The following is a 25,683-nucleotide window of genomic DNA, read 5'->3' as shown; positions in this document are numbered from 1 at the left end:
GCATAACCTTTAGCCTAATTACACCCACCTGTTATAATGAGCAGATGTTAGCAGTGTTTCTGTTCAGACTTTGTGTGTGTTTAAACCAAGGCTGATTTTGCAGAGGAGAGGTGAAATGGCATGGTTTTTGCAGCAGGTGGGTGTGTCTAATCAGCAGGTGTGTTAATCAGAAGGACACGATGGCATGCTTGGAAGTTTAAGCAGGAAAACTTTGAGATTCACTGGCCAAGAGGCTTTGCTGGACACTGGCAAGTGCTTACGGCCACACCACTCTGGACCCGCCCGATCTCGTCCGATCTCGGAAGCCAATCAGGGTTGGGCCTGGTTAGTACCTGGATGGGAGACCGCTTGGGAATACCAGGTGCTGTAAGTTTTCCATCTTTTCCTCCCAACCAGCAGAGGGTGTTCTTCCAAAATCTGCTTCAAAGTTCACCTAAGGTTTTTTTCTTTTTCTTTTTTTTCTTTTTTTTTTTTTTAATAAACAACTTTTGCCTCATGTAAAGTAATCAGGTAGCTTCAGAGCAATCAGAATCAAGGTGTCAATGCATAACCTTTAGCCTAATTACACCCACCTGTTATAATGAGCAGATGTTAGCAGTGTTTCTGTTCAGACTTTGTGTGTGTTTAAACCAAGGCTGATTTTGCAGAGGAGAGGTGAAATGGCATGGTTTTTGCAGCAGGTGGGTGTGTCTAATCAGCAGGTGTGTTAATCAGAAGGACACGATGGCATGCTTGGAAGTTTAAGCAGGAAAACTTTGAGATTCACTGGCCAAGAGGCTTTGCTGGACACTGGCAAGTGCTTACGGCCACACCACTCTGGACCCGCCCGATCTCGTCCGATCTCGGAAGCCAATCAGGGTTGGGCCTGGTTAGTACCTGGATGGGAGACCGCTTGGGAATACCAGGTGCTGTAAGTTTTCCATCTTTTCCTCCCAACCAGCAGAGGGTGTTCTTCCAAAATCTGCTTCAAAGTTCACCTAAGGTTTTTTTCTTTTTCTTTTTTTTTCTTTTTTTTTTTTTTAATAAACAACTTTTGCCTCATGTAAAGTAATCAGGTAGCTTCAGAGCAATCAGAATCAAGGTGTCAATGCATAACTTTTAGCCTAATTACACCCACCTGTTATAATGAGCAGATGTTAGCAGTGTTTCTGTTCAGACTTTGTGAGTGTAACCAAGGCTGTTTTTGCAGAGGTGAGCTGAAATGGCATGGTTTTTGCAGCAGGTGGGTGTGTCCAATCAGCAGGTGTGTTAATCAGAAGGACACGATGAAATGCCTGGAGCTTTAAGCTGGAAAACTTTGAAATTCGCTGGCCAAGAGGCTTTGCTGGACACTGGCAAGTGCTTACGGCCACACCACTCTGGACCCGCCCGATCTCGTCCGATCTCGGAAGCCAAACAGGGTTGGGCCTGGTTAGTACCTGGATGGGAGACCGCTTGGGAATACCAGGTGCTGTAAGTTTTCCATCTTTTCCTCCCAACCAGCAGAGGGTGTTCTTCCAAAATCTGCTTCAAAGTTCACCTAAGGTTTTTTTTTTTTTTTTTTTAATAAACAACTTTTGCCTCATGTAAAGTAATCAGGTAGCTTCAGAGCAATCAGAATCAAGGTGTCAATGCATAACCTTTAGCCTAATTACACCCACCTGTTACAATGAGCAGATGTTAGCAGTGTTTCTGTTCAGACTTTGTGTGTGTTTAAACCAAGGCTGATTTTGCAGAGGAGAGGTGAAATGGCATGGTTTTTGCAGCAGGTGGGTGTGTCTAGTCAGCAGGTGTGTTAATCAGGAGGACACAATGGCAAGCCTGTAGCTTTAAGCAGGAAAACCTTGAGATTGAGTGGCCAAGAGGCTTTGCTGGACACTGGCAAGTGCTTACGGCCACACCACTCTGGACCCGCCCGATCTCGTCCGATCTCGGAAGCCAAACAGGGTTGGGCCTGGTTAGTACCTGGATGGGAGACCGCTTGGGAATACCAGGTGCTGTAAGTTTTCCATCTTTTCCTCCCAACCAGCAGAGGGTGTTCTTCCAAAATCTGCTTCAAAGTTCACCTAAGGTTTTTTTTTTTTTTTTTTTAATAAACAACTTTTGCCTCATGTAAAGTAATCAGGTAGCTTCAGAGCAATCAGAATCAAGGTGTCAATGCATAACCTTTAGCCTAATTACACCCACCTGTTACAATGAGCAGATGTTAGCAGTGTTTCTGTTCAGACTTTGTGTGTGTTTAAACCAAGGCTGATTTTGCAGAGGAGAGGTGAAATGGCATGGTTTTTGCAGCAGGTGGGTGTGTCTAGTCAGCAGGTGTGTTAATCAGGAGGACACAATGGCAAGCCTGTAGCTTTAAGCAGGAAAACCTTGAGATTGAGTGGCCAAGAGGCTTTGCTGGACACTGGCAAGTGCTTACGGCCACACCACTCTGGACCCGCCCGATCTCGTCCGATCTCGGAAGCCAAACAGGGTTGGGCCTGGTTAGTACCTGGATGGGAGACCGCTTGGGAATACCAGGTGCTGTAAGTTTTCCATCTTTTCCTCCCAACCAGCAGAGGGTGTTCTTCCAAAATCTGCTTCAAAGTTCACCTAAGGTTTTTTTTTTTTTTTTTTTAATAAACAACTTTTGCCTCATGTAAAGTAATCAGGTAGCTTCAGAGCAATCAGAATCAAGGTGTCAATGCATAACCTTTAGCCTAATTACACCCACCTGTTACAATGAGCAGATGTTAGCAGTGTTTCTGTTCAGACTTTGTGTGTGTTTAAACCAAGGCTGATTTTGCAGAGGAGAGGTGAAATGGCATGGTTTTTGCAGCAGGTGGGTGTGTCTAGTCAGCAGGTGTGTTAATCAGGAGGACACAATGGCAAGCCTGTAGCTTTAAGCAGGAAAACCTTGAGATTGAGTGGCCAAGAGGCTTTGCTGGACACTGGCAAGTGCTTACGGCCACACCACTCTGGACCCGCCCGATCTCGTCCGATCTCGGAAGCCAAACAGGGTTGGGCCTGGTTAGTACCTGGATGGGAGACCGCTTGGGAATACCAGGTGCTGTAAGTTTTCCATCTTTTCCTCCCAACCAGCAGAGGGTGTTCTTCCAAAATCTGCTTCAAAGTTCACCTAAGGTTTTTTTCTTTTTCTTTTTTTTTTTTTTTTTTTTTTAATAAACAACTTTTGCCTCATGTAAAGTAATCAGGTAGCTTCAGAGCAATCAGAATCAAGGTGTCAATGCATAACCTTTAGCCTAATTACACCCACCTGTTATAATGAGCAGATGTTAGCAGTGTTTCTGTTCAGACTTTGTGTGTGTTTAAACCAAGGCTGATTTTGCAGAGGAGAGGTGAAATGGCATGGTTTTTGCAGCAGGTGGGTGTGTCTAATCAGCAGGTGTGTTAATCAGAAGGACACGATGGCATGCTTGGAAGTTTAAGCAGGAAAACTTTGAGATTCACTGGCCAAGAGGCTTTGCTGGACACTGGCAAGTGCTTACGGCCACACCACTCTGGACCCGCCCGATCTCGTCCGATCTCGGAAGCCAAACAGGGTTGGGCCTGGTTAGTACCTGGATGGGAGACCGCTTGGGAATACCAGGTGCTGTAAGTTTTCCATCTTTTCCTCCCAACCAGCAGAGGGTGTTCTTCCAAAATCTGCTTCAAAGTTCACCTAAGGTTTTTTTCTTTTTCTTTTTTTTTTTTTTTTTTTTTTTTTAATAAACAACTTTTGCCTCATGTAAAGTAATCAGGTAGCTTCAGAGCAATCAGAATCAAGGTGTCAATGCATAACCTTTAGCCTAATTACACCCACCTGTTATAATGAGCAGATGTTAGCAGTGTTTCTGTTCAGACTTTGTGTGTGTTTAAACCAAGGCTGATTTTGCAGAGGTGAGCTGAAATGGCATGGTTTTTGCAGCAGGTGGGTGTGTCTAATCAGCAGGTGTGTTAATCAGAAGGACACGATGGCATGCTTGGAAGTTTAAGCAGGAAAACTTTGAGATTCACTGGCCAAGAGGCTTTGCTGGACACTGGCAAGTGCTTACGGCCACACCACTCTGGACCCGCCCGATCTCGTCCGATCTCGGAAGCCAAACAGGGTTGGGCCTGGTTAGTACCTGGATGGGAGACCGCTTGGGAATACCAGGTGCTGTAAGTTTTCCATCTTTTCCTCCCAACCAGCAGAGGGTGTTCTTCCAAAATCTGCTTCAAAGTTCACCTAAGGTTTTTTTCTTTTTCTTTTTTTTTTTTTTTTTTTTTTTTTAATAAACAACTTTTGCCTCATGTAAAGTAATCAGGTAGCTTCAGAGCAATCAGAATCAAGGTGTCAATGCATAACCTTTAGCCTAATTACACCCACCTGTTATAATGAGCAGATGTTAGCAGTGTTTCTGTTCAGACTTTGTGTGTGTTTAAACCAAGGCTGATTTTGCAGAGGTGAGCTGAAATGGCATGGTTTTTGCAGCAGGTGGGTGTGTCTAATCAGCAGGTGTGTTAATCAGAAGGACACGATGGCATGCTTGGAAGTTTAAGCAGGAAAACTTTGAGATTCACTGGCCAAGAGGCTTTGCTGGACACTGGCAAGTGCTTACGGCCACACCACTCTGGACCCGCCCGATCTCGTCCGATCTCGGAAGCCAATCAGGGTTGGGCCTGGTTAGTACCTGGATGGGAGACCGCTTGGGAATACCAGGTGCTGTAAGTTTTCCATCTTTTCCTCCCAACCAGCAGAGGGTGTTCTTCCAAAATCTGCTTCAAAGTTCACCTAAGGTTTTTTTCTTTTTCTTTTTTTTTTTTTTTTTTTTTTTAATAAACAACTTTTGCCTCATGTAAAGTAATCAGGTAGCTTCAGAGCAATCAGAATCAAGGTGTCAATGCATAACCTTTAGCCTAATTACACCCACCTGTTATAATGAGCAGATGTTAGCAGTGTTTCTGTTCAGACTTTGTGTGTGTTTAAACCAAGGCTGATTTTGCAGAGGAGAGGTGAAATGGCATGGTTTTTGCAGCAGGTGGGTGTGTCTAATCAGCAGGTGTGTTAATCAGAAGGACACGATGGCATGCTTGGAAGTTTAAGCAGGAAAACTTTGAGATTCACTGGCCAAGAGGCTTTGCTGGACACTGGCAAGTGCTTACGGCCACACCACTCTGGACCCGCCCGATCTCGTCCGATCTCGGAAGCCAATCAGGGTTGGGCCTGGTTAGTACCTGGATGGGAGACCGCTTGGGAATACCAGGTGCTGTAAGTTTTCCATCTTTTCCTCCCAACCAGCAGAGGGTGTTCTTCCAAAATCTGCTTCAAAGTTCACCTAAGGTTTTTTTCTTTTTCTTTTTTTTTCTTTTTTTTTTTTTTAATAAACAACTTTTGCCTCATGTAAAGTAATCAGGTAGCTTCAGAGCAATCAGAATCAAGGTGTCAATGCATAACTTTTAGCCTAATTACACCCACCTGTTATAATGAGCAGATGTTAGCAGTGTTTCTGTTCAGACTTTGTGAGTGTAACCAAGGCTGTTTTTGCAGAGGTGAGCTGAAATGGCATGGTTTTTGCAGCAGGTGGGTGTGTCCAATCAGCAGGTGTGTTAATCAGAAGGACACGATGAAATGCCTGGAGCTTTAAGCTGGAAAACTTTGAAATTCGCTGGCCAAGAGGCTTTGCTGGACACTGGCAAGTGCTTACGGCCACACCACTCTGGACCCGCCCGATCTCGTCCGATCTCGGAAGCCAAACAGGGTTGGGCCTGGTTAGTACCTGGATGGGAGACCGCTTGGGAATACCAGGTGCTGTAAGTTTTCCATCTTTTCCTCCCAACCAGCAGAGGGTGTTCTTCCAAAATCTGCTTCAAAGTTCACCTAAGGTTTTTTTTTTTTTTTTTTTTTTTTTTTTTAATAAACAACTTTTGCCTCATGTAAAGTAATCAGGTAGCTTCAGAGCAATCAGAATCAAGGTGTCAATGCATAACCTTTAGCCTAATTACACCCACCTGTTATAATGAGCAGATGTTAGCAGTGTTTCTGTTCAGACTTTGTGTGTGTTTAAACCAAGGCTGATTTTGCAGAGGAGAGGTGAAATGGCATGGTTTTTGCAGCAGGTGGGTGTGTCTAATCAGCAGGTGTGTTAATCAGAAGGACACGATGGCATGCTTGGAAGTTTAAGCAGGAAAACTTTGAGATTCACTGGCCAAGAGGCTTTGCTGGACACTGGCAAGTGCTTACGGCCACACCACTCTGGACCCGCCCGATCTCGTCCGATCTCGGAAGCCAAACAGGGTTGGGCCTGGTTAGTACCTGGATGGGAGACCGCTTGGGAATACCAGGTGCTGTAAGTTTTCCATCTTTTCCTCCCAACCAGCAGAGGGTGTTCTTCCAAAATCTGCTTCAAAGTTCACCTAAGGTTTTTTTTTTTTTTTTTTTTTTAATAAACAACTTTTGCCTCATGTAAAGTAATCAGGTAGCTTCAGAGCAATCAGAATCAAGGTGTCAATGCATAACCTTTAGCCTAATTACACCCACCTGTTATAATGAGCAGATGTTAGCAGTGTTTCTGTTCAGACTTTGTGTGTGTTTAAACCAAGGCTGATTTTGCAGAGGAGAGGTGAAATGGCATGGTTTTTGCAGCAGGTGGGTGTGTCTAATCAGCAGGTGTGTTAATCAGAAGGACACGATGGCATGCTTGGAAGTTTAAGCAGGAAAACTTTGAGATTCACTGGCCAAGAGGCTTTGCTGGACACTGGCAAGTGCTTACGGCCACACCACTCTGGACCCGCCCGATCTCGTCCGATCTCGGAAGCCAATCAGGGTTGGGCCTGGTTAGTACCTGGATGGGAGACCGCTTGGGAATACCAGGTGCTGTAAGTTTTCCATCTTTTCCTCCCAACCAGCAGAGGGTGTTCTTCCAAAATCTGCTTCAAAGTTCACCTAAGGTTTTTTTCTTTTTCTTTTTTTTCTTTTTTTTTTTTTTAATAAACAACTTTTGCCTCATGTAAAGTAATCAGGTAGCTTCAGAGCAATCAGAATCAAGGTGTCAATGCATAACCTTTAGCCTAATTACACCCACCTGTTATAATGAGCAGATGTTAGCAGTGTTTCTGTTCAGACTTTGTGTGTGTTTAAACCAAGGCTGATTTTGCAGAGGAGAGGTGAAATGGCATGGTTTTTGCAGCAGGTGGGTGTGTCTAATCAGCAGGTGTGTTAATCAGAAGGACACGATGGCATGCTTGGAAGTTTAAGCAGGAAAACTTTGAGATTCACTGGCCAAGAGGCTTTGCTGGACACTGGCAAGTGCTTACGGCCACACCACTCTGGACCCGCCCGATCTCGTCCGATCTCGGAAGCCAATCAGGGTTGGGCCTGGTTAGTACCTGGATGGGAGACCGCTTGGGAATACCAGGTGCTGTAAGTTTTCCATCTTTTCCTCCCAACCAGCAGAGGGTGTTCTTCCAAAATCTGCTTCAAAGTTCACCTAAGGTTTTTTTCTTTTTCTTTTTTTTTCTTTTTTTTTTTTTTAATAAACAACTTTTGCCTCATGTAAAGTAATCAGGTAGCTTCAGAGCAATCAGAATCAAGGTGTCAATGCATAACTTTTAGCCTAATTACACCCACCTGTTATAATGAGCAGATGTTAGCAGTGTTTCTGTTCAGACTTTGTGAGTGTAACCAAGGCTGTTTTTGCAGAGGTGAGCTGAAATGGCATGGTTTTTGCAGCAGGTGGGTGTGTCCAATCAGCAGGTGTGTTAATCAGAAGGACACGATGAAATGCCTGGAGCTTTAAGCTGGAAAACTTTGAAATTCGCTGGCCAAGAGGCTTTGCTGGACACTGGCAAGTGCTTACGGCCACACCACTCTGGACCCGCCCGATCTCGTCCGATCTCGGAAGCCAAACAGGGTTGGGCCTGGTTAGTACCTGGATGGGAGACCGCTTGGGAATACCAGGTGCTGTAAGTTTTCCATCTTTTCCTCCCAACCAGCAGAGGGTGTTCTTCCAAAATCTGCTTCAAAGTTCACCTAAGGTTTTTTTTTTTTTTTTTTTTTTTTTTTTTAATAAACAACTTTTGCCTCATGTAAAGTAATCAGGTAGCTTCAGAGCAATCAGAATCAAGGTGTCAATGCATAACCTTTAGCCTAATTACACCCACCTGTTATAATGAGCAGATGTTAGCAGTGTTTCTGTTCAGACTTTGTGTGTGTTTAAACCAAGGCTGATTTTGCAGAGGAGAGGTGAAATGGCATGGTTTTTGCAGCAGGTGGGTGTGTCTAATCAGCAGGTGTGTTAATCAGAAGGACACGATGGCATGCTTGGAAGTTTAAGCAGGAAAACTTTGAGATTCACTGGCCAAGAGGCTTTGCTGGACACTGGCAAGTGCTTACGGCCACACCACTCTGGACCCGCCCGATCTCGTCCGATCTCGGAAGCCAAACAGGGTTGGGCCTGGTTAGTACCTGGATGGGAGACCGCTTGGGAATACCAGGTGCTGTAAGTTTTCCATCTTTTCCTCCCAACCAGCAGAGGGTGTTCTTCCAAAATCTGCTTCAAAGTTCACCTAAGGTTTTTTTCTTTTTCTTTTTTTTTTTTTTTTTTTTTTTAATAAACAACTTTTGCCTCATGTAAAGTAATCAGGTAGCTTCAGAGCAATCAGAATCAAGGTGTCAATGCATAACCTTTAGCCTAATTACACCCACCTGTTATAATGAGCAGATGTTAGCAGTGTTTCTGTTCAGACTTTGTGTGTGTTTAAACCAAGGCTGATTTTGCAGAGGAGAGGTGAAATGGCATGGTTTTTGCAGCAGGTGGGTGTGTCTAATCAGCAGGTGTGTTAATCAGAAGGACACGATGGCATGCTTGGAAGTTTAAGCAGGAAAACTTTGAGATTCACTGGCCAAGAGGCTTTGCTGGACACTGGCAAGTGCTTACGGCCACACCACTCTGGACCCGCCCGATCTCGTCCGATCTCGGAAGCCAATCAGGGTTGGGCCTGGTTAGTACCTGGATGGGAGACCGCTTGGGAATACCAGGTGCTGTAAGTTTTCCATCTTTTCCTCCCAACCAGCAGAGGGTGTTCTTCCAAAATCTGCTTCAAAGTTCACCTAAGGTTTTTTTCTTTTTCTTTTTTTTCTTTTTTTTTTTTTTAATAAACAACTTTTGCCTCATGTAAAGTAATCAGGTAGCTTCAGAGCAATCAGAATCAAGGTGTCAATGCATAACCTTTAGCCTAATTACACCCACCTGTTATAATGAGCAGATGTTAGCAGTGTTTCTGTTCAGACTTTGTGTGTGTTTAAACCAAGGCTGATTTTGCAGAGGAGAGGTGAAATGGCATGGTTTTTGCAGCAGGTGGGTGTGTCTAATCAGCAGGTGTGTTAATCAGAAGGACACGATGGCATGCTTGGAAGTTTAAGCAGGAAAACTTTGAGATTCACTGGCCAAGAGGCTTTGCTGGACACTGGCAAGTGCTTACGGCCACACCACTCTGGACCCGCCCGATCTCGTCCGATCTCGGAAGCCAATCAGGGTTGGGCCTGGTTAGTACCTGGATGGGAGACCGCTTGGGAATACCAGGTGCTGTAAGTTTTCCATCTTTTCCTCCCAACCAGCAGAGGGTGTTCTTCCAAAATCTGCTTCAAAGTTCACCTAAGGTTTTTTTCTTTTTCTTTTTTTTTTTTTTTTTTTTTTTTAATAAACAACTTTTGCCTCATGTAAAGTAATCAGGTAGCTTCAGAGCAATCAGAATCAAGGTGTCAATGCATAACCTTTAGCCTAATTACACCCACCTGTTATAATGAGCAGATGTTAGCAGTGTTTCTGTTCAGACTTTGTGTGTGTTTAAACCAAGGCTGATTTTGCAGAGGAGAGGTGAAATGGCATGGTTTTTGCAGCAGGTGGGTGTGTCTAATCAGCAGGTGTGTTAATCAGAAGGACACGATGGCATGCTTGGAAGTTTAAGCAGGAAAACTTTGAGATTCACTGGCCAAGAGGCTTTGCTGGACACTGGCAAGTGCTTACGGCCACACCACTCTGGACCCGCCCGATCTCGTCCGATCTCGGAAGCCAATCAGGGTTGGGCCTGGTTAGTACCTGGATGGGAGACCGCTTGGGAATACCAGGTGCTGTAAGTTTTCCATCTTTTCCTCCCAACCAGCAGAGGGTGTTCTTCCAAAATCTGCTTCAAAGTTCACCTAAGGTTTTTTTCTTTTTCTTTTTTTTCTTTTTTTTTTTTTTAATAAACAACTTTTGCCTCATGTAAAGTAATCAGGTAGCTTCAGAGCAATCAGAATCAAGGTGTCAATGCATAACCTTTAGCCTAATTACACCCACCTGTTATAATGAGCAGATGTTAGCAGTGTTTCTGTTCAGACTTTGTGTGTGTTTAAACCAAGGCTGATTTTGCAGAGGAGAGGTGAAATGGCATGGTTTTTGCAGCAGGTGGGTGTGTCTAATCAGCAGGTGTGTTAATCAGAAGGACACGATGGCATGCTTGGAAGTTTAAGCAGGAAAACTTTGAGATTCACTGGCCAAGAGGCTTTGCTGGACACTGGCAAGTGCTTACGGCCACACCACTCTGGACCCGCCCGATCTCGTCCGATCTCGGAAGCCAATCAGGGTTGGGCCTGGTTAGTACCTGGATGGGAGACCGCTTGGGAATACCAGGTGCTGTAAGTTTTCCATCTTTTCCTCCCAACCAGCAGAGGGTGTTCTTCCAAAATCTGCTTCAAAGTTCACCTAAGGTTTTTTTCTTTTTCTTTTTTTTTCTTTTTTTTTTTTTTAATAAACAACTTTTGCCTCATGTAAAGTAATCAGGTAGCTTCAGAGCAATCAGAATCAAGGTGTCAATGCATAACTTTTAGCCTAATTACACCCACCTGTTATAATGAGCAGATGTTAGCAGTGTTTCTGTTCAGACTTTGTGAGTGTAACCAAGGCTGTTTTTGCAGAGGTGAGCTGAAATGGCATGGTTTTTGCAGCAGGTGGGTGTGTCCAATCAGCAGGTGTGTTAATCAGAAGGACACGATGAAATGCCTGGAGCTTTAAGCTGGAAAACTTTGAAATTCGCTGGCCAAGAGGCTTTGCTGGACACTGGCAAGTGCTTACGGCCACACCACTCTGGACCCGCCCGATCTCGTCCGATCTCGGAAGCCAAACAGGGTTGGGCCTGGTTAGTACCTGGATGGGAGACCGCTTGGGAATACCAGGTGCTGTAAGTTTTCCATCTTTTCCTCCCAACCAGCAGAGGGTGTTCTTCCAAAATCTGCTTCAAAGTTCACCTAAGGTTTTTTTTTTTTTTTTTTTAATAAACAACTTTTGCCTCATGTAAAGTAATCAGGTAGCTTCAGAGCAATCAGAATCAAGGTGTCAATGCATAACCTTTAGCCTAATTACACCCACCTGTTACAATGAGCAGATGTTAGCAGTGTTTCTGTTCAGACTTTGTGTGTGTTTAAACCAAGGCTGATTTTGCAGAGGAGAGGTGAAATGGCATGGTTTTTGCAGCAGGTGGGTGTGTCTAGTCAGCAGGTGTGTTAATCAGGAGGACACAATGGCAAGCCTGTAGCTTTAAGCAGGAAAACCTTGAGATTGAGTGGCCAAGAGGCTTTGCTGGACACTGGCAAGTGCTTACGGCCACACCACTCTGGACCCGCCCGATCTCGTCCGATCTCGGAAGCCAAACAGGGTTGGGCCTGGTTAGTACCTGGATGGGAGACCGCTTGGGAATACCAGGTGCTGTAAGTTTTCCATCTTTTCCTCCCAACCAGCAGAGGGTGTTCTTCCAAAATCTGCTTCAAAGTTCACCTAAGGTTTTTTTTTTTTTTTTTTTAATAAACAACTTTTGCCTCATGTAAAGTAATCAGGTAGCTTCAGAGCAATCAGAATCAAGGTGTCAATGCATAACCTTTAGCCTAATTACACCCACCTGTTACAATGAGCAGATGTTAGCAGTGTTTCTGTTCAGACTTTGTGTGTGTTTAAACCAAGGCTGATTTTGCAGAGGAGAGGTGAAATGGCATGGTTTTTGCAGCAGGTGGGTGTGTCTAGTCAGCAGGTGTGTTAATCAGGAGGACACAATGGCAAGCCTGTAGCTTTAAGCAGGAAAACCTTGAGATTGAGTGGCCAAGAGGCTTTGCTGGACACTGGCAAGTGCTTACGGCCACACCACTCTGGACCCGCCCGATCTCGTCCGATCTCGGAAGCCAAACAGGGTTGGGCCTGGTTAGTACCTGGATGGGAGACCGCTTGGGAATACCAGGTGCTGTAAGTTTTCCATCTTTTCCTCCCAACCAGCAGAGGGTGTTCTTCCAAAATCTGCTTCAAAGTTCACCTAAGGTTTTTTTTTTTTTTTTTTTAATAAACAACTTTTGCCTCATGTAAAGTAATCAGGTAGCTTCAGAGCAATCAGAATCAAGGTGTCAATGCATAACCTTTAGCCTAATTACACCCACCTGTTACAATGAGCAGATGTTAGCAGTGTTTCTGTTCAGACTTTGTGTGTGTTTAAACCAAGGCTGATTTTGCAGAGGAGAGGTGAAATGGCATGGTTTTTGCAGCAGGTGGGTGTGTCTAGTCAGCAGGTGTGTTAATCAGGAGGACACAATGGCAAGCCTGTAGCTTTAAGCAGGAAAACCTTGAGATTGAGTGGCCAAGAGGCTTTGCTGGACACTGGCAAGTGCTTACGGCCACACCACTCTGGACCCGCCCGATCTCGTCCGATCTCGGAAGCCAAACAGGGTTGGGCCTGGTTAGTACCTGGATGGGAGACCGCTTGGGAATACCAGGTGCTGTAAGTTTTCCATCTTTTCCTCCCAACCAGCAGAGGGTGTTCTTCCAAAATCTGCTTCAAAGTTCACCTAAGGTTTTTTTTTTTTTTTTTTTAATAAACAACTTTTGCCTCATGTAAAGTAATCAGGTAGCTTCAGAGCAATCAGAATCAAGGTGTCAATGCATAACCTTTAGCCTAATTACACCCACCTGTTACAATGAGCAGATGTTAGCAGTGTTTCTGTTCAGACTTTGTGTGTGTTTAAACCAAGGCTGATTTTGCAGAGGAGAGGTGAAATGGCATGGTTTTTGCAGCAGGTGGGTGTGTCTAGTCAGCAGGTGTGTTAATCAGGAGGACACAATGGCAAGCCTGTAGCTTTAAGCAGGAAAACCTTGAGATTGAGTGGCCAAGAGGCTTTGCTGGACACTGGCAAGTGCTTACGGCCACACCACTCTGGACCCGCCCGATCTCGTCCGATCTCGGAAGCCAAACAGGGTTGGGCCTGGTTAGTACCTGGATGGGAGACCGCTTGGGAATACCAGGTGCTGTAAGTTTTCCATCTTTTCCTCCCAACCAGCAGAGGGTGTTCTTCCAAAATCTGCTTCAAAGTTCACCTAAGGTTTTTTTCTTTTTCTTTTTTTTTTTTTTTTTTTTTTAATAAACAACTTTTGCCTCATGTAAAGTAATCAGGTAGCTTCAGAGCAATCAGAATCAAGGTGTCAATGCATAACCTTTAGCCTAATTACACCCACCTGTTATAATGAGCAGATGTTAGCAGTGTTTCTGTTCAGACTTTGTGTGTGTTTAAACCAAGGCTGATTTTGCAGAGGAGAGGTGAAATGGCATGGTTTTTGCAGCAGGTGGGTGTGTCTAATCAGCAGGTGTGTTAATCAGAAGGACACGATGGCATGCTTGGAAGTTTAAGCAGGAAAACTTTGAGATTCACTGGCCAAGAGGCTTTGCTGGACACTGGCAAGTGCTTACGGCCACACCACTCTGGACCCGCCCGATCTCGTCCGATCTCGGAAGCCAAACAGGGTTGGGCCTGGTTAGTACCTGGATGGGAGACCGCTTGGGAATACCAGGTGCTGTAAGTTTTCCATCTTTTCCTCCCAACCAGCAGAGGGTGTTCTTCCAAAATCTGCTTCAAAGTTCACCTAAGGTTTTTTTCTTTTTCTTTTTTTTCTTTTTTTTTTTTTTAATAAACAACTTTTGCCTCATGTAAAGTAATCAGGTAGCTTCAGAGCAATCAGAATCAAGGTGTCAATGCATAACCTTTAGCCTAATTACACCCACCTGTTATAATGAGCAGATGTTAGCAGTGTTTCTGTTCAGACTTTGTGTGTGTTTAAACCAAGGCTGATTTTGCAGAGGAGAGGTGAAATGGCATGGTTTTTGCAGCAGGTGGGTGTGTCTAATCAGCAGGTGTGTTAATCAGAAGGACACGATGGCATGCTTGGAAGTTTAAGCAGGAAAACTTTGAGATTCACTGGCCAAGAGGCTTTGCTGGACACTGGCAAGTGCTTACGGCCACACCACTCTGGACCCGCCCGATCTCGTCCGATCTCGGAAGCCAATCAGGGTTGGGCCTGGTTAGTACCTGGATGGGAGACCGCTTGGGAATACCAGGTGCTGTAAGTTTTCCATCTTTTCCTCCCAACCAGCAGAGGGTGTTCTTCCAAAATCTGCTTCAAAGTTCACCTAAGGTTTTTTTTTTTTTTTTTTTAATAAACAACTTTTGCCCCATGTAAGTAATCAGGTAGCTTCAGAGCAATCAGAATCAAGGTGTCAATGCATAACCTTTAGCCTAATTACACTCACCTGTTACAATGAGCAGATGTTAGCAGTGTTTCTGTTCAGACTTTGTGTGTGTTTAAACCAAGGCTGATTTTGCAGAGGAGAGGTGAAATGGCATGGTTTTTGCAGCAGGTGGGTGTGTCTAGTCAGCAGGTGTGTTAATCAGGAGGACACAATGGCAAGCCTGTAGCTTTAGGCAGGAAAACCTTGAGATTGAGTGGCCAAGAGGCTTTGCTGGACACTGGCAAGTGCTTACGGCCACACCACTCTGGACCCGCCCGATCTCGTCCGATCTCGGAAGCCAAACAGGATTGGGCCTGGTTAGTACCTGGATGGGAGACCGCTTGGGAATACCAGGTGCTGTAAGTTTTCCATCTTTTCCTCCCAACCAGCAGAGGGTGTTCTTCCAAAATCTGCTTCAAAGTTCACCTAAGGTTTTTTTCTTTTTAATAAGCAACTTTTGCCTCGTGTAAAGTAATCAGGTAGCTTCAGAGCATTCAGTGCCAAGGTGTAAATGCATAACCTTTAGCCTAATTACTCCACCTGTTATAATGAGCAGATGTTAGCAGTGCTTCTGTTCAGACTTTGTGAGTGTAACCAAGGCTGTTTTTGCAGAGGTGAGCTGAAATGGCATGGTTTTTGCAGCAGGTGGGTGTGTCCAATCAGCAGGTGTGTTAATCAGAAGGACACGATGAAATGCTTGGACCTTTAAGCTGGAAAACGTTGAGATTCGCTGGCCAAGAGGCTTTGCTGGACACTGGCAAGTGCTTACGGCCACACCACTCTGGACCCGCCCGATCTCGTCCGATCTCGGAAGCCAATCAGGGTTGGGCCTGGTTAGTACCTGGATGGGAGACCGCTTGGGAATACCAGGTGCTGTAAGTTTTCCATCTTTTCCTCCCAACCAGCAGAGGGTGTTCTTCCAATATCTTCTTCAAAGTTCACTTTAGGTTTTTTTCTTTTTTCTTTTTTTTTTTTTTTTTTTTTTTTTTTTAATAAACAACTTTTGCCTCATGTAAAGTAATCAGGTAGCTTCAGAGCATACAGTGCCAAGGTGTAAATGCATAACCTTTAGCCTAATTACTCCACCTGTTATAATGAGCAGATGTTAGCAGTGCTTCTGTTCAGACTTTGTGAGTGTAACCAAGGCTGTTTTTGCAGAGGTGAGCTGAAATGGCATGGTTTTTGCAGCAGGTGGGTGTGTCCAATCAGCAGGTGTGTTAATCAGAAGGACACGATGGCATGCTTGGAAGTTTAAGCAGGAAAACTTTGAGATTCACTGGCCAAGAGGCTTTGCTGGACACTGGCAAGTGCTTACGGCCACACCACTCTGGACCCGCCCGATCTCGTCCGATCTCGGAAGCCAAACAGGGTTGGGCCTGGTTAGTACCTGGATGGGAGACCGCTTGGGAATACCAGGTGCTGTAAGTTTTCCATCTTTTCCTCCCAACCAGCAGAGGGTGTTCTTCCAAAATCTGCTTCAAAGTTCACCTAAGGTTTTTTTCTTTTTCTTTTTTTTTTTTTTTTTTTTTTTAATAAACAACTTTTGCCTCATGTAAAGTAATCAGGTAGCTTCAGAGCAATCAGAATCAAGGTGTCAATGCATAACCTTTAGCCTAATTACACCCACCTGTTATAATGAGCAGATGTTAGCAGTGTTTCTGTTCAGACTTTGTGTGTGTTTAAACCAAGGCTGATTTTGCAGAGGAGAGGTGAAATGGCATGGTTTTTGCAGCAGGTGGGTGTGTCTAATCAGCAGGTGTGTTAATCAGAAGGACACGATGGCATGCTTGGAAGTTTAAGCAGGAAAACTTTGAGATTCACTGGCCAAGAGGCTTTGCTGGACACTGGCAAGTGCTTACGGCCACACCACTCTGGACCCGCCCGATCTCGTCCGATCTCGGAAGCCAAACAGGGTTGGGCCTGGTTAGTACCTGGATGGGAGACCGCTTGGGAATACCAGGTGCTGTAAGTTTTCCATCTTTTCCTCCCAACCAGCAGAGGGTGTTCTTCCAAAATCTGCTTCAAAGTTCACCTAAGGTTTTTTTTTTTTTTTTTTTAATAAACAACTTTTGCCTCATGTAAAGTAATCAGGTAGCTTCAGAGCAATCAGAATCAAGGTGTCAATGCATAACCTTTAGCCTAATTACACCCACCTGTTACAATGAGCAGATGTTAGCAGTGTTTCTGTTCAGACTTTGTGTGTGTTTAAACCAAGGCTGATTTTGCAGAGGAGAGGTGAAATGGCATGGTTTTTGCAGCAGGTGGGTGTGTCTAGTCAGCAGGTGTGTTAATCAGGAGGACACAATGGCAAGCCTGTAGCTTTAAGCAGGAAAACCTTGAGATTGAGTGGCCAAGAGGCTTTGCTGGACACTGGCAAGTGCTTACGGCCACACCACTCTGGACCCGCCCGATCTCGTCCGATCTCGGAAGCCAAACAGGGTTGGGCCTGGTTAGTACCTGGATGGGAGACCGCTTGGGAATACCAGGTGCTGTAAGTTTTCCATCTTTTCCTCCCAACCAGCAGAGGGTGTTCTTCCAAAATCTGCTTCAAAGTTCACCTAAGGTTTTTTTTTTTTTTTTTTTAATAAACAACTTTTGCCTCATGTAAAGTAATCAGGTAGCTTCAGAGCAATCAGAATCAAGGTGTCAATGCATAACCTTTAGCCTAATTACACCCACCTGTTACAATGAGCAGATGTTAGCAGTGTTTCTGTTCAGACTTTGTGTGTGTTTAAACCAAGGCTGATTTTGCAGAGGAGAGGTGAAATGGCATGGTTTTTGCAGCAGGTGGGTGTGTCTAGTCAGCAGGTGTGTTAATCAGGAGGACACAATGGCAAGCCTGTAGCTTTAAGCAGGAAAACCTTGAGATTGAGTGGCCAAGAGGCTTTGCTGGACACTGGCAAGTGCTTACGGCCACACCACTCTGGACCCGCCCGATCTCGTCCGATCTCGGAAGCCAAACAGGGTTGGGCCTGGTTAGTACCTGGATGGGAGACCGCTTGGGAATACCAGGTGCTGTAAGTTTTCCATCTTTTCCTCCCAACCAGCAGAGGGTGTTCTTCCAAAATCTGCTTCAAAGTTCACCTAAGGTTTTTTTTTTTTTTTTTTTAATAAACAACTTTTGCCTCATGTAAAGTAATCAGGTAGCTTCAGAGCAATCAGAATCAAGGTGTCAATGCATAACCTTTAGCCTAATTACACCCACCTGTTACAATGAGCAGATGTTAGCAGTGTTTCTGTTCAGACTTTGTGTGTGTTTAAACCAAGGCTGATTTTGCAGAGGAGAGGTGAAATGGCATGGTTTTTGCAGCAGGTGGGTGTGTCTAGTCAGCAGGTGTGTTAATCAGGAGGACACAATGGCAAGCCTGTAGCTTTAAGCAGGAAAACCTTGAGATTGAGTGGCCAAGAGGCTTTGCTGGACACTGGCAAGTGCTTACGGCCACACCACTCTGGACCCGCCCGATCTCGTCCGATCTCGGAAGCCAAACAGGGTTGGGCCTGGTTAGTACCTGGATGGGAGACCGCTTGGGAATACCAGGTGCTGTAAGTTTTCCATCTTTTCCTCCCAACCAGCAGAGGGTGTTCTTCCAAAATCTGCTTCAAAGTTCACCTAAGGTTTTTTTTTTTTTTTTTTTAATAAACAACTTTTGCCTCATGTAAAGTAATCAGGTAGCTTCAGAGCAATCAGAATCAAGGTGTCAATGCATAACCTTTAGCCTAATTACACCCACCTGTTACAATGAGCAGATGTTAGCAGTGTTTCTGTTCAGACTTTGTGTGTGTTTAAACCAAGGCTGATTTTGCAGAGGAGAGGTGAAATGGCATGGTTTTTGCAGCAGGTGGGTGTGTCTAGTCAGCAGGTGTGTTAATCAGGAGGACACAATGGCAAGCCTGTAGCTTTAAGCAGGAAAACCTTGAGATTGAGTGGCCAAGAGGCTTTGCTGGACACTGGCAAGTGCTTACGGCCACACCACTCTGGACCCGCCCGATCTCGTCCGATCTCGGAAGCCAAACAGGGTTGGGCCTGGTTAGTACCTGGATGGGAGACCGCTTGGGAATACCAGGTGCTGTAAGTTTTCCATCTTTTCCTCCCAACCAGCAGAGGGTGTTCTTCCAAAATCTGCTTCAAAGTTCACCTAAGGTTTTTTTTTTTTTTTTTTTTAATAAACAACTTTTGCCTCATGTAAAGTAATCAGGTAGCTTCAGAGCAATCAGAATCAAGGTGTCAATGCATAACCTTTAGCCTAATTACACCCACCTGTTACAATGAGCAGATGTTAGCAGTGTTTCTGTTCAGACTTTGTGTGTGTTTAAACCAAGGCTGATTTTGCAGAGGAGAGGTGAAATGGCATGGTTTTTGCAGCAGGTGGGTGTGTCTAGTCAGCAGGTGTGTTAATCAGGAGGACACAATGGCAAGCCTGTAGCTTTAAGCAGGAAAACCTTGAGATTGAGTGGCCAAGAGGCTTTGCTGGACACTGGCAAGTGCTTACGGCCACACCACTCTGGACCCGCCCGATCTCGTCCGATCTCGGAAGCCAAACAGGGTTGGGCCTGGTTAGTACCTGGATGGGAGACCGCTTGGGAATACCAGGTGCTGTAAGTTTTCCATCTTTTCCTCCCAACCAGCAGAGGGTGTTCTTCCAAAATCTGCTTCAAAGTTCACCTAAGGTTTTTTTTTTTTTTTTTTTTAATAAACAACTTTTGCCTCATGTAAAGTAATCAGGTAGCTTCAGAGCAATCAGAATCAAGGTGTCAATGCATAACCTTTAGCCTAATTACACCCACCTGTTACAATGAGCAGATGTTAGCAGTGTTTCTGTTCAGACTTTGTGTGTGTTTAAACCAAGGCTGATTTTGCAGAGGAGAGGTGAAATGGCATGGTTTTTGCAGCAGGTGGGTGTGTCTAGTCAGCAGGTGTGTTAATCAGGAGGACACAATGGCAAGCCTGTAGCTTTAAGCAGGAAAACCTTGAGATTGAGTGGCCAAGAGGCTTTGCTGGACACTGGCAAGTGCTTACGGCCACACCACTCTGGACCCGCCCGATCTCGTCCGATCTCGGAAGCCAAACAGGGTTGGGCCTGGTTAGTACCTGGATGGGAGACCGCTTGGGAATACCAGGTGCTGTAAGTTTTCCATCTTTTCCTCCCAACCAGCAGAGGGTGTTCTTCCAAAATCTGCTTCAAAGTTCACCTAAGGTTTTTTTTTTTTTTTTTTTAATAAACAACTTTTGCCTCATGTAAAGTAATCAGGTAGCTTCAGAGCAATCAGAATCAAGGTGTCAATGCATAACCTTTAGCCTAATTACACCCACCTGTTACAATGAGCAGATGTTAGCAGTGTTTCTGTTCAGACTTTGTGTGTGTTTAAACCAAGGCTGATTTTGCAGAGGAGAGGTGAAATGGCATGGTTTTTGCAGCAGGTGGGTGTGTCTAGTCAGCAGGTGTGTTAATCAGGAGGACACAATGGCAAGCCTGTAGCTTTAAGCAGGAAAACCTTGAGATTGAGTGGCCAAGAGGCTTTGCTGGACACTGGCAAGTGCTTACGGCCACACCACTCTGGACCCGCCCGATCTCGTCCGATCTCGGAAGCCAAACAGGGTTGGGCCTGGTTAGTACCTGGATGGGAGACCGCTTGGGAATACCAGGTGCTGTAAGTTTTCCATCTTTTCCTCCCAACCAGCAGAGGGTGTTCTTCCAAAATCTGCTTCAAAGTTCACCTAAGGTTTTTTTTTTTTTTTTTTTTAATAAACAACTTTTGCCTCATGTAAAGTAATCAGGTAGCTTCAGAGCAATCAGAATCAAGGTGTCAATGCATAACCTTTAGCCTAATTACACCCACCTGTTACAATGAGCAGATGTTAGCAGTGTTTCTGTTCAGACTTTGTGTGTGTTTAAACCAAGGCTGATTTTGCAGAGGAGAGGTGAAATGGCATGGTTTTTGCAGCAGGTGGGTGTGTCTAGTCAGCAGGTGTGTTAATCAGGAGGACACAATGGCAAGCCTGTAGCTTTAAGCAGGAAAACCTTGAGATTGAGTGGCCAAGAGGCTTTGCTGGACACTGGCAAGTGCTTACGGCCACACCACTCTGGACCCGCCCGATCTCGTCCGATCTCGGAAGCCAAACAGGGTTGGGCCTGGTTAGTACCTGGATGGGAGACCGCTTGGGAATACCAGGTGCTGTAAGTTTTCCATCTTTTCCTCCCAACCAGCAGAGGGTGTTCTTCCAAAATCTGCTTCAAAGTTCACCTAAGGTTTTTTTTTTTTTTTTTTTAATAAACAACTTTTGCCTCATGTAAAGTAATCAGGTAGCTTCAGAGCAATCAGAATCAAGGTGTCAATGCATAACCTTTAGCCTAATTACACCCACCTGTTACAATGAGCAGATGTTAGCAGTGTTTCTGTTCAGACTTTGTGTGTGTTTAAACCAAGGCTGATTTTGCAGAGGAGAGGTGAAATGGCATGGTTTTTGCAGCAGGTGGGTGTGTCTAGTCAGCAGGTGTGTTAATCAGAAGGACACGATGGCATGCTTGGAAGTTTAAGCAGGAAAACTTTGAGATTCACTGGCCAAGAGGCTTTGCTGGACACTGGCAAGTGCTTACGGCCACACCACTCTGGACCCGCCCGATCTCGTCCGATCTCGGAAGCCAAACAGGGTTGGGCCTGGTTAGTACCTGGATGGGAGACCGCTTGGGAATACCAGGTGCTGTAAGTTTTCCATCTTTTCCTCCCAACCAGCAGAGGGTGTTCTTCCAAAATCTGCTTCAAAGTTCACCTAAGGTTTTTTTCTTTTTCTTTTTTTTTTTTTTTAATAAACAACTTTTGCCTCATGTAAAGTAATCAGGTAGCTTCAGAGCAATCAGAATCAAGGTGTCAATGCATAACTTTTAGCCTAATTACACCCACCTGTTATAATGAGCAGATGTTAGCAGTGTTTCTGTTCAGACTTTGTGAGTGTAACCAAGGCTGTTTTTGCAGAGGTGAGCTGAAATGGCATGGTTTTTGCAGCAGGTGGGTGTGTCCAATCAGCAGGTGTGTTAATCAGAAGGACACGATGAAATGCCTGGAGCTTTAAGCTGGAAAACTTTGAAATTCGCTGGCCAAGAGGCTTTGCTGGACACTGGCAAGTGCTTACGGCCACACCACTCTGGACCCGCCCGATCTCGTCCGATCTCGGAAGCCAAACAGGGTTGGGCCTGGTTAGTACCTGGATGGGAGACCGCTTGGGAATACCAGGTGCTGTAAGTTTTCCATCTTTTCCTCCCAACCAGCAGAGGGTGTTCTTCCAAAATCTGCTTCAAAGTTCACCTAAGGTTTTTTTTTTTTTTTTTTTAATAAACAACTTTTGCCTCATGTAAAGTAATCAGGTAGCTTCAGAGCAATCAGAATCAAGGTGTCAATGCATAACCTTTAGCCTAATTACACCCACCTGTTACAATGAGCAGATGTTAGCAGTGTTTCTGTTCAGACTTTGTGTGTGTTTAAACCAAGGCTGATTTTGCAGAGGAGAGGTGAAATGGCATGGTTTTTGCAGCAGGTGGGTGTGTCTAGTCAGCAGGTGTGTTAATCAGGAGGACACAATGGCAAGCCTGTAGCTTTAAGCAGGAAAACCTTGAGATTGAGTGGCCAAGAGGCTTTGCTGGACACTGGCAAGTGCTTACGGCCACACCACTCTGGACCCGCCCGATCTCGTCCGATCTCGGAAGCCAAACAGGGTTGGGCCTGGTTAGTACCTGGATGGGAGACCGCTTGGGAATACCAGGTGCTGTAAGTTTTCCATCTTTTCCTCCCAACCAGCAGAGGGTGTTCTTCCAAAATCTGCTTCAAAGTTCACCTAAGGTTTTTTTTTTTTTTTTTTTTAATAAACAACTTTTGCCTCATGTAAAGTAATCAGGTAGCTTCAGAGCAATCAGAATCAAGGTGTCAATGCATAACCTTTAGCCTAATTACACCCACCTGTTACAATGAGCAGATGTTAGCAGTGTTTCTGTTCAGACTTTGTGTGTGTTTAAACCAAGGCTGATTTTGCAGAGGAGAGGTGAAATGGCATGGTTTTTGCAGCAGGTGGGTGTGTCTAGTCAGCAGGTGTGTTAATCAGGAGGACACAATGGCAAGCCTGTAGCTTTAAGCAGGAAAACCTTGAGATTGAGTGGCCAAGAGGCTTTGCTGGACACTGGCAAGTGCTTACGGCCACACCACTCTGGACCCGCCCGATCTCGTCCGATCTCGGAAGCCAAACAGGGTTGGGCCTGGTTAGTACCTGGATGGGAGACCGCTTGGGAATACCAGGTGCTGTAAGTTTTCCATCTTTTCCTCCCAACCAGCAGAGGGTGTTCTTCCAAAATCTGCTTCAAAGTTCACCTAAGGTTTTTTTTTTTTTTTTTTTTAATAAACAACTTTTGCCTCATGTAAAGTAATCAGGTAGCTTCAGAGCAATCAGAATCAAGGTGTCAATGCATAACCTTTAGCCTAATTACACCCACCTGTTACAATGAGCAGATGTTAGCAGTGTTTCTGTTCAGACTTTGTGTGTGTTTAAACCAAGGCTGATTTTGCAGAGGAGAGGTGAAATGGCATGGTTTTTGCAGCAGGTGGGTGTGTCTAGTCAGCAGGTGTGTTAATCAGGAGGACACAATGGCAAGCCTGTAGCTTTAAGCAGGAAAACCTTGAGATTGAGTGGCCAAGAGGCTTTGCTGGACACTGGCAAGTGCTTACGGCCACACCACTCTGGACCCGCCCGATCTCGTCCGATCTCGGAAGCCAAACAGGGTTGGGCCTGGTTAGTACCTGGATGGGAGACCGCTTGGGAATACCAGGTGCTGTAAGTTTTCCATCTTTTCCTCCCAACCAGCAGAGGGTGTTCTTCCAAAATCTGCTTCAAAGTTCACCTAAGGTTTTTTTTTTTTTTTTTTTAATAAACAACTTTTGCCTCATGTAAAGTAATCAGGTAGCTTCAGAGCAATCAGAATCAAGGTGTCAATGCATAACCTTTAGCCTAATTACACCCACCTGTTACAATGAGCAGATGTTAGCAGTGTTTCTGTTCAGACTTTGTGTGTGTTTAAACCAAGGCTGATTTTGCAGAGGAGAGGTGAAATGGCATGGTTTTTGCAGCAGGTGGGTGTGTCTAGTCAGCAGGTGTGTTAATCAGGAGGACACAATGGCAAGCCTGTAGCTTTAAGCAGGAAAACCTTGAGATTGAGTGGCCAAGAGGCTTTGCTGGACACTGGCAAGTGCTTACGGCCACACCACTCTGGACCCGCCCGATCTCGTCCGATCTCGGAAGCCAAACAGGGTTGGGCCTGGTTAGTACCTGGATGGGAGACCGCTTGGGAATACCAGGTGCTGTAAGTTTTCCATCTTTTCCTCCCAACCAGCAGAGGGTGTTCTTCCAAAATCTGCTTCAAAGTTCACCTAAGGTTTTTTTTTTTTTTTTTTTAATAAACAACTTTTGCCTCATGTAAAGTAATCAGGTAGCTTCAGAGCAATCAGAATCAAGGTGTCAATGCATAACCTTTAGCCTAATTACACCCACCTGTTACAATGAGCAGATGTTAGCAGTGTTTCTGTTCAGACTTTGTGTGTGTTTAAACCAAGGCTGATTTTGCAGAGGAGAGGTGAAATGGCATGGTTTTTGCAGCAGGTGGGTGTGTCTAGTCAGCAGGTGTGTTAATCAGAAGGACACGATGGCATGCTTGGAAGTTTAAGCAGGAAAACTTTGAGATTCACTGGCCAAGAGGCTTTGCTGGACACTGGCAAGTGCTTACGGCCACACCACTCTGGACCCGCCCGATCTCGTCCGATCTCGGAAGCCAAACAGGGTTGGGCCTGGTTAGTACCTGGATGGGAGACCGCTTGGGAATACCAGGTGCTGTAAGTTTTCCATCTTTTCCTCCCAACCAGCAGAGGGTGTTCTTCCAAAATCTGCTTCAAAGTTCACCTAAGGTTTTTTTCTTTTTCTTTTTTTTTCTTTTTTTTTTTTTTAATAAACAACTTTTGCCTCATGTAAAGTAATCAGGTAGCTTCAGAGCAATCAGAATCAAGGTGTCAATGCATAACTTTTAGCCTAATTACACCCACCTGTTATAATGAGCAGATGTTAGCAGTGTTTCTGTTCAGACTTTGTGAGTGTAACCAAGGCTGTTTTTGCAGAGGTGAGCTGAAATGGCATGGTTTTTGCAGCAGGTGGGTGTGTCCAATCAGCAGGTGTGTTAATCAGAAGGACACGATGAAATGCCTGGAGCTTTAAGCTGGAAAACTTTGAAATTCGCTGGCCAAGAGGCTTTGCTGGACACTGGCAAGTGCTTACGGCCACACCACTCTGGACCCGCCCGATCTCGTCCGATCTCGGAAGCCAAACAGGGTTGGGCCTGGTTAGTACCTGGATGGGAGACCGCTTGGGAATACCAGGTGCTGTAAGTTTTCCATCTTTTCCTCCCAACCAGCAGAGGGTGTTCTTCCAAAATCTGCTTCAAAGTTCACCTAAGGTTTTTTTCTTTTTTTTTTTTTTCTTTTTTTTTTTTTAATAAACAACTTTTGCCTCATGTAAAGTAATCAGGTAGCTTCAGAGCAATCAGAATCAAGGTGTCAATGCATAACCTTTAGCCTAATTACACCCACCTGTTACAATGAGCAGATGTTAGCAGTGTTTCTGTTCAGACTTTGTGTGTGTTTAAACCAAGGCTGATTTTGCAGAGGAGAGGTGAAATGGCATGGTTTTTGCAGCAGGTGGGTGTGTCTAGTCAGCAGGTGTGTTAATCAGGAGGACACAATGGCAAGCCTGTAGCTTTAAGCAGGAAAACCTTGAGATTGAGTGGCCAAGAGGCTTTGCTGGACACTGGCAAGTGCTTACGGCCACACCACTCTGGACCCGCCCGATCTCGTCCGATCTCGGAAGCCAAACAGGGTTGGGCCTGGTTAGTACCTGGATGGGAGACCGCTTGGGAATACCAGGTGCTGTAAGTTTTCCATCTTTTCCTCCCAACCAGCAGAGGGTGTTCTTCCAAAATCTGCTTCAAAGTTCACCTAAGGTTTTTTTTTTTTTTTTTTTAATAAACAACTTTTGCCTCATGTAAAGTAATCAGGTAGCTTCAGAGCAATCAGAATCAAGGTGTCAATGCATAACCTTTAGCCTAATTACACCCACCTGTTACAATGAGCAGATGTTAGCAGTGT

The 25,683-nt window shown here is 45.0% G+C and overlaps 48 non-coding genes across 48 annotated transcripts; all 48 read left to right on the top strand.

Annotated features, from left to right (window-relative positions):
- The first annotated feature begins 254 nt into the window (after positions 1-254).
- Positions 255-373, top strand: LOC144986023 (5S ribosomal RNA). Its single transcript, XR_013649853.1, has one exon. It is a non-coding gene; the product is annotated as a 5S ribosomal RNA (ribosomal RNA).
- Positions 374-798: 425 nt separating this feature from the next.
- On the top strand, positions 799-917 carry LOC144986022 (5S ribosomal RNA). Its single transcript, XR_013649852.1, has one exon. It is a non-coding gene; the product is annotated as a 5S ribosomal RNA (ribosomal RNA).
- Positions 918-1,340: 423 nt separating this feature from the next.
- LOC144984895 (5S ribosomal RNA) lies at positions 1,341-1,459 on the top strand. Its single transcript, XR_013648722.1, has one exon. It is a non-coding gene; the product is annotated as a 5S ribosomal RNA (ribosomal RNA).
- Positions 1,460-1,866: 407 nt separating this feature from the next.
- Positions 1,867-1,985, top strand: LOC144984893 (5S ribosomal RNA). The gene has a single exon (XR_013648721.1). It is a non-coding gene; the product is annotated as a 5S ribosomal RNA (ribosomal RNA).
- Positions 1,986-2,392: 407 nt separating this feature from the next.
- LOC144984892 (5S ribosomal RNA) lies at positions 2,393-2,511 on the top strand. The gene has a single exon (XR_013648720.1). It is a non-coding gene; the product is annotated as a 5S ribosomal RNA (ribosomal RNA).
- Positions 2,512-2,918: 407 nt separating this feature from the next.
- LOC144984891 (5S ribosomal RNA) lies at positions 2,919-3,037 on the top strand. The gene has a single exon (XR_013648719.1). It is a non-coding gene; the product is annotated as a 5S ribosomal RNA (ribosomal RNA).
- Positions 3,038-3,461: 424 nt separating this feature from the next.
- Positions 3,462-3,580, top strand: LOC144984890 (5S ribosomal RNA). The gene has a single exon (XR_013648718.1). It is a non-coding gene; the product is annotated as a 5S ribosomal RNA (ribosomal RNA).
- Positions 3,581-4,007: 427 nt separating this feature from the next.
- LOC144984889 (5S ribosomal RNA) lies at positions 4,008-4,126 on the top strand. The gene has a single exon (XR_013648717.1). It is a non-coding gene; the product is annotated as a 5S ribosomal RNA (ribosomal RNA).
- A 427-nt stretch (positions 4,127-4,553) lies between these two features.
- LOC144986021 (5S ribosomal RNA) lies at positions 4,554-4,672 on the top strand. The gene has a single exon (XR_013649851.1). It is a non-coding gene; the product is annotated as a 5S ribosomal RNA (ribosomal RNA).
- Positions 4,673-5,097: 425 nt separating this feature from the next.
- LOC144986019 (5S ribosomal RNA) lies at positions 5,098-5,216 on the top strand. Its single transcript, XR_013649849.1, has one exon. It is a non-coding gene; the product is annotated as a 5S ribosomal RNA (ribosomal RNA).
- A 423-nt stretch (positions 5,217-5,639) lies between these two features.
- LOC144984888 (5S ribosomal RNA) lies at positions 5,640-5,758 on the top strand. Its single transcript, XR_013648716.1, has one exon. It is a non-coding gene; the product is annotated as a 5S ribosomal RNA (ribosomal RNA).
- Positions 5,759-6,175: 417 nt separating this feature from the next.
- LOC144984887 (5S ribosomal RNA) lies at positions 6,176-6,294 on the top strand. The gene has a single exon (XR_013648715.1). It is a non-coding gene; the product is annotated as a 5S ribosomal RNA (ribosomal RNA).
- A 410-nt stretch (positions 6,295-6,704) lies between these two features.
- Positions 6,705-6,823, top strand: LOC144986018 (5S ribosomal RNA). The gene has a single exon (XR_013649848.1). It is a non-coding gene; the product is annotated as a 5S ribosomal RNA (ribosomal RNA).
- A 425-nt stretch (positions 6,824-7,248) lies between these two features.
- LOC144986017 (5S ribosomal RNA) lies at positions 7,249-7,367 on the top strand. The gene has a single exon (XR_013649847.1). It is a non-coding gene; the product is annotated as a 5S ribosomal RNA (ribosomal RNA).
- A 423-nt stretch (positions 7,368-7,790) lies between these two features.
- LOC144984886 (5S ribosomal RNA) lies at positions 7,791-7,909 on the top strand. Its single transcript, XR_013648714.1, has one exon. It is a non-coding gene; the product is annotated as a 5S ribosomal RNA (ribosomal RNA).
- A 417-nt stretch (positions 7,910-8,326) lies between these two features.
- Positions 8,327-8,445, top strand: LOC144984884 (5S ribosomal RNA). Its single transcript, XR_013648712.1, has one exon. It is a non-coding gene; the product is annotated as a 5S ribosomal RNA (ribosomal RNA).
- A 425-nt stretch (positions 8,446-8,870) lies between these two features.
- Positions 8,871-8,989, top strand: LOC144986016 (5S ribosomal RNA). Its single transcript, XR_013649846.1, has one exon. It is a non-coding gene; the product is annotated as a 5S ribosomal RNA (ribosomal RNA).
- A 425-nt stretch (positions 8,990-9,414) lies between these two features.
- Positions 9,415-9,533, top strand: LOC144986015 (5S ribosomal RNA). Its single transcript, XR_013649845.1, has one exon. It is a non-coding gene; the product is annotated as a 5S ribosomal RNA (ribosomal RNA).
- Positions 9,534-9,959: 426 nt separating this feature from the next.
- On the top strand, positions 9,960-10,078 carry LOC144986014 (5S ribosomal RNA). Its single transcript, XR_013649844.1, has one exon. It is a non-coding gene; the product is annotated as a 5S ribosomal RNA (ribosomal RNA).
- A 425-nt stretch (positions 10,079-10,503) lies between these two features.
- LOC144986013 (5S ribosomal RNA) lies at positions 10,504-10,622 on the top strand. Its single transcript, XR_013649843.1, has one exon. It is a non-coding gene; the product is annotated as a 5S ribosomal RNA (ribosomal RNA).
- A 423-nt stretch (positions 10,623-11,045) lies between these two features.
- LOC144984883 (5S ribosomal RNA) lies at positions 11,046-11,164 on the top strand. Its single transcript, XR_013648711.1, has one exon. It is a non-coding gene; the product is annotated as a 5S ribosomal RNA (ribosomal RNA).
- A 407-nt stretch (positions 11,165-11,571) lies between these two features.
- On the top strand, positions 11,572-11,690 carry LOC144984882 (5S ribosomal RNA). The gene has a single exon (XR_013648710.1). It is a non-coding gene; the product is annotated as a 5S ribosomal RNA (ribosomal RNA).
- Positions 11,691-12,097: 407 nt separating this feature from the next.
- LOC144984881 (5S ribosomal RNA) lies at positions 12,098-12,216 on the top strand. Its single transcript, XR_013648709.1, has one exon. It is a non-coding gene; the product is annotated as a 5S ribosomal RNA (ribosomal RNA).
- Positions 12,217-12,623: 407 nt separating this feature from the next.
- On the top strand, positions 12,624-12,742 carry LOC144984880 (5S ribosomal RNA). The gene has a single exon (XR_013648708.1). It is a non-coding gene; the product is annotated as a 5S ribosomal RNA (ribosomal RNA).
- Positions 12,743-13,149: 407 nt separating this feature from the next.
- LOC144984879 (5S ribosomal RNA) lies at positions 13,150-13,268 on the top strand. The gene has a single exon (XR_013648707.1). It is a non-coding gene; the product is annotated as a 5S ribosomal RNA (ribosomal RNA).
- A 424-nt stretch (positions 13,269-13,692) lies between these two features.
- LOC144984878 (5S ribosomal RNA) lies at positions 13,693-13,811 on the top strand. Its single transcript, XR_013648705.1, has one exon. It is a non-coding gene; the product is annotated as a 5S ribosomal RNA (ribosomal RNA).
- Positions 13,812-14,236: 425 nt separating this feature from the next.
- Positions 14,237-14,355, top strand: LOC144986012 (5S ribosomal RNA). Its single transcript, XR_013649842.1, has one exon. It is a non-coding gene; the product is annotated as a 5S ribosomal RNA (ribosomal RNA).
- Positions 14,356-14,761: 406 nt separating this feature from the next.
- On the top strand, positions 14,762-14,880 carry LOC144986216 (5S ribosomal RNA). The gene has a single exon (XR_013650046.1). It is a non-coding gene; the product is annotated as a 5S ribosomal RNA (ribosomal RNA).
- A 397-nt stretch (positions 14,881-15,277) lies between these two features.
- LOC144986011 (5S ribosomal RNA) lies at positions 15,278-15,396 on the top strand. The gene has a single exon (XR_013649841.1). It is a non-coding gene; the product is annotated as a 5S ribosomal RNA (ribosomal RNA).
- Positions 15,397-15,823: 427 nt separating this feature from the next.
- Positions 15,824-15,942, top strand: LOC144984877 (5S ribosomal RNA). The gene has a single exon (XR_013648704.1). It is a non-coding gene; the product is annotated as a 5S ribosomal RNA (ribosomal RNA).
- A 425-nt stretch (positions 15,943-16,367) lies between these two features.
- On the top strand, positions 16,368-16,486 carry LOC144984876 (5S ribosomal RNA). The gene has a single exon (XR_013648703.1). It is a non-coding gene; the product is annotated as a 5S ribosomal RNA (ribosomal RNA).
- A 407-nt stretch (positions 16,487-16,893) lies between these two features.
- LOC144984875 (5S ribosomal RNA) lies at positions 16,894-17,012 on the top strand. The gene has a single exon (XR_013648702.1). It is a non-coding gene; the product is annotated as a 5S ribosomal RNA (ribosomal RNA).
- Positions 17,013-17,419: 407 nt separating this feature from the next.
- Positions 17,420-17,538, top strand: LOC144984872 (5S ribosomal RNA). Its single transcript, XR_013648700.1, has one exon. It is a non-coding gene; the product is annotated as a 5S ribosomal RNA (ribosomal RNA).
- A 407-nt stretch (positions 17,539-17,945) lies between these two features.
- Positions 17,946-18,064, top strand: LOC144984871 (5S ribosomal RNA). Its single transcript, XR_013648699.1, has one exon. It is a non-coding gene; the product is annotated as a 5S ribosomal RNA (ribosomal RNA).
- Positions 18,065-18,471: 407 nt separating this feature from the next.
- LOC144984870 (5S ribosomal RNA) lies at positions 18,472-18,590 on the top strand. The gene has a single exon (XR_013648698.1). It is a non-coding gene; the product is annotated as a 5S ribosomal RNA (ribosomal RNA).
- Positions 18,591-18,998: 408 nt separating this feature from the next.
- LOC144984869 (5S ribosomal RNA) lies at positions 18,999-19,117 on the top strand. The gene has a single exon (XR_013648697.1). It is a non-coding gene; the product is annotated as a 5S ribosomal RNA (ribosomal RNA).
- A 408-nt stretch (positions 19,118-19,525) lies between these two features.
- On the top strand, positions 19,526-19,644 carry LOC144984868 (5S ribosomal RNA). The gene has a single exon (XR_013648696.1). It is a non-coding gene; the product is annotated as a 5S ribosomal RNA (ribosomal RNA).
- A 407-nt stretch (positions 19,645-20,051) lies between these two features.
- On the top strand, positions 20,052-20,170 carry LOC144984867 (5S ribosomal RNA). The gene has a single exon (XR_013648694.1). It is a non-coding gene; the product is annotated as a 5S ribosomal RNA (ribosomal RNA).
- Positions 20,171-20,578: 408 nt separating this feature from the next.
- On the top strand, positions 20,579-20,697 carry LOC144984866 (5S ribosomal RNA). The gene has a single exon (XR_013648693.1). It is a non-coding gene; the product is annotated as a 5S ribosomal RNA (ribosomal RNA).
- A 407-nt stretch (positions 20,698-21,104) lies between these two features.
- LOC144984865 (5S ribosomal RNA) lies at positions 21,105-21,223 on the top strand. The gene has a single exon (XR_013648692.1). It is a non-coding gene; the product is annotated as a 5S ribosomal RNA (ribosomal RNA).
- Positions 21,224-21,637: 414 nt separating this feature from the next.
- LOC144984864 (5S ribosomal RNA) lies at positions 21,638-21,756 on the top strand. Its single transcript, XR_013648691.1, has one exon. It is a non-coding gene; the product is annotated as a 5S ribosomal RNA (ribosomal RNA).
- A 407-nt stretch (positions 21,757-22,163) lies between these two features.
- On the top strand, positions 22,164-22,282 carry LOC144984863 (5S ribosomal RNA). The gene has a single exon (XR_013648690.1). It is a non-coding gene; the product is annotated as a 5S ribosomal RNA (ribosomal RNA).
- A 408-nt stretch (positions 22,283-22,690) lies between these two features.
- LOC144984860 (5S ribosomal RNA) lies at positions 22,691-22,809 on the top strand. Its single transcript, XR_013648688.1, has one exon. It is a non-coding gene; the product is annotated as a 5S ribosomal RNA (ribosomal RNA).
- A 408-nt stretch (positions 22,810-23,217) lies between these two features.
- On the top strand, positions 23,218-23,336 carry LOC144984859 (5S ribosomal RNA). Its single transcript, XR_013648687.1, has one exon. It is a non-coding gene; the product is annotated as a 5S ribosomal RNA (ribosomal RNA).
- Positions 23,337-23,743: 407 nt separating this feature from the next.
- LOC144984858 (5S ribosomal RNA) lies at positions 23,744-23,862 on the top strand. The gene has a single exon (XR_013648686.1). It is a non-coding gene; the product is annotated as a 5S ribosomal RNA (ribosomal RNA).
- Positions 23,863-24,269: 407 nt separating this feature from the next.
- Positions 24,270-24,388, top strand: LOC144984857 (5S ribosomal RNA). The gene has a single exon (XR_013648685.1). It is a non-coding gene; the product is annotated as a 5S ribosomal RNA (ribosomal RNA).
- A 423-nt stretch (positions 24,389-24,811) lies between these two features.
- On the top strand, positions 24,812-24,930 carry LOC144984856 (5S ribosomal RNA). Its single transcript, XR_013648683.1, has one exon. It is a non-coding gene; the product is annotated as a 5S ribosomal RNA (ribosomal RNA).
- Positions 24,931-25,354: 424 nt separating this feature from the next.
- On the top strand, positions 25,355-25,473 carry LOC144984855 (5S ribosomal RNA). The gene has a single exon (XR_013648682.1). It is a non-coding gene; the product is annotated as a 5S ribosomal RNA (ribosomal RNA).
- Positions 25,474-25,683: the final 210 nt, after the last annotated feature.

This window comes from Oryzias latipes, chromosome 16, assembly GCF_053564925.1.
Source record: "Oryzias latipes strain Hd-rR chromosome 16, Olatipes_Hd-rR_3.1".
NCBI lineage: Eukaryota > Metazoa > Chordata > Actinopteri > Beloniformes > Adrianichthyidae > Oryzias > Oryzias latipes.
The sequence above is the reverse complement of the archived record's forward strand: the minus strand, read 5'-3'. Positions and strand labels throughout refer to the sequence as shown.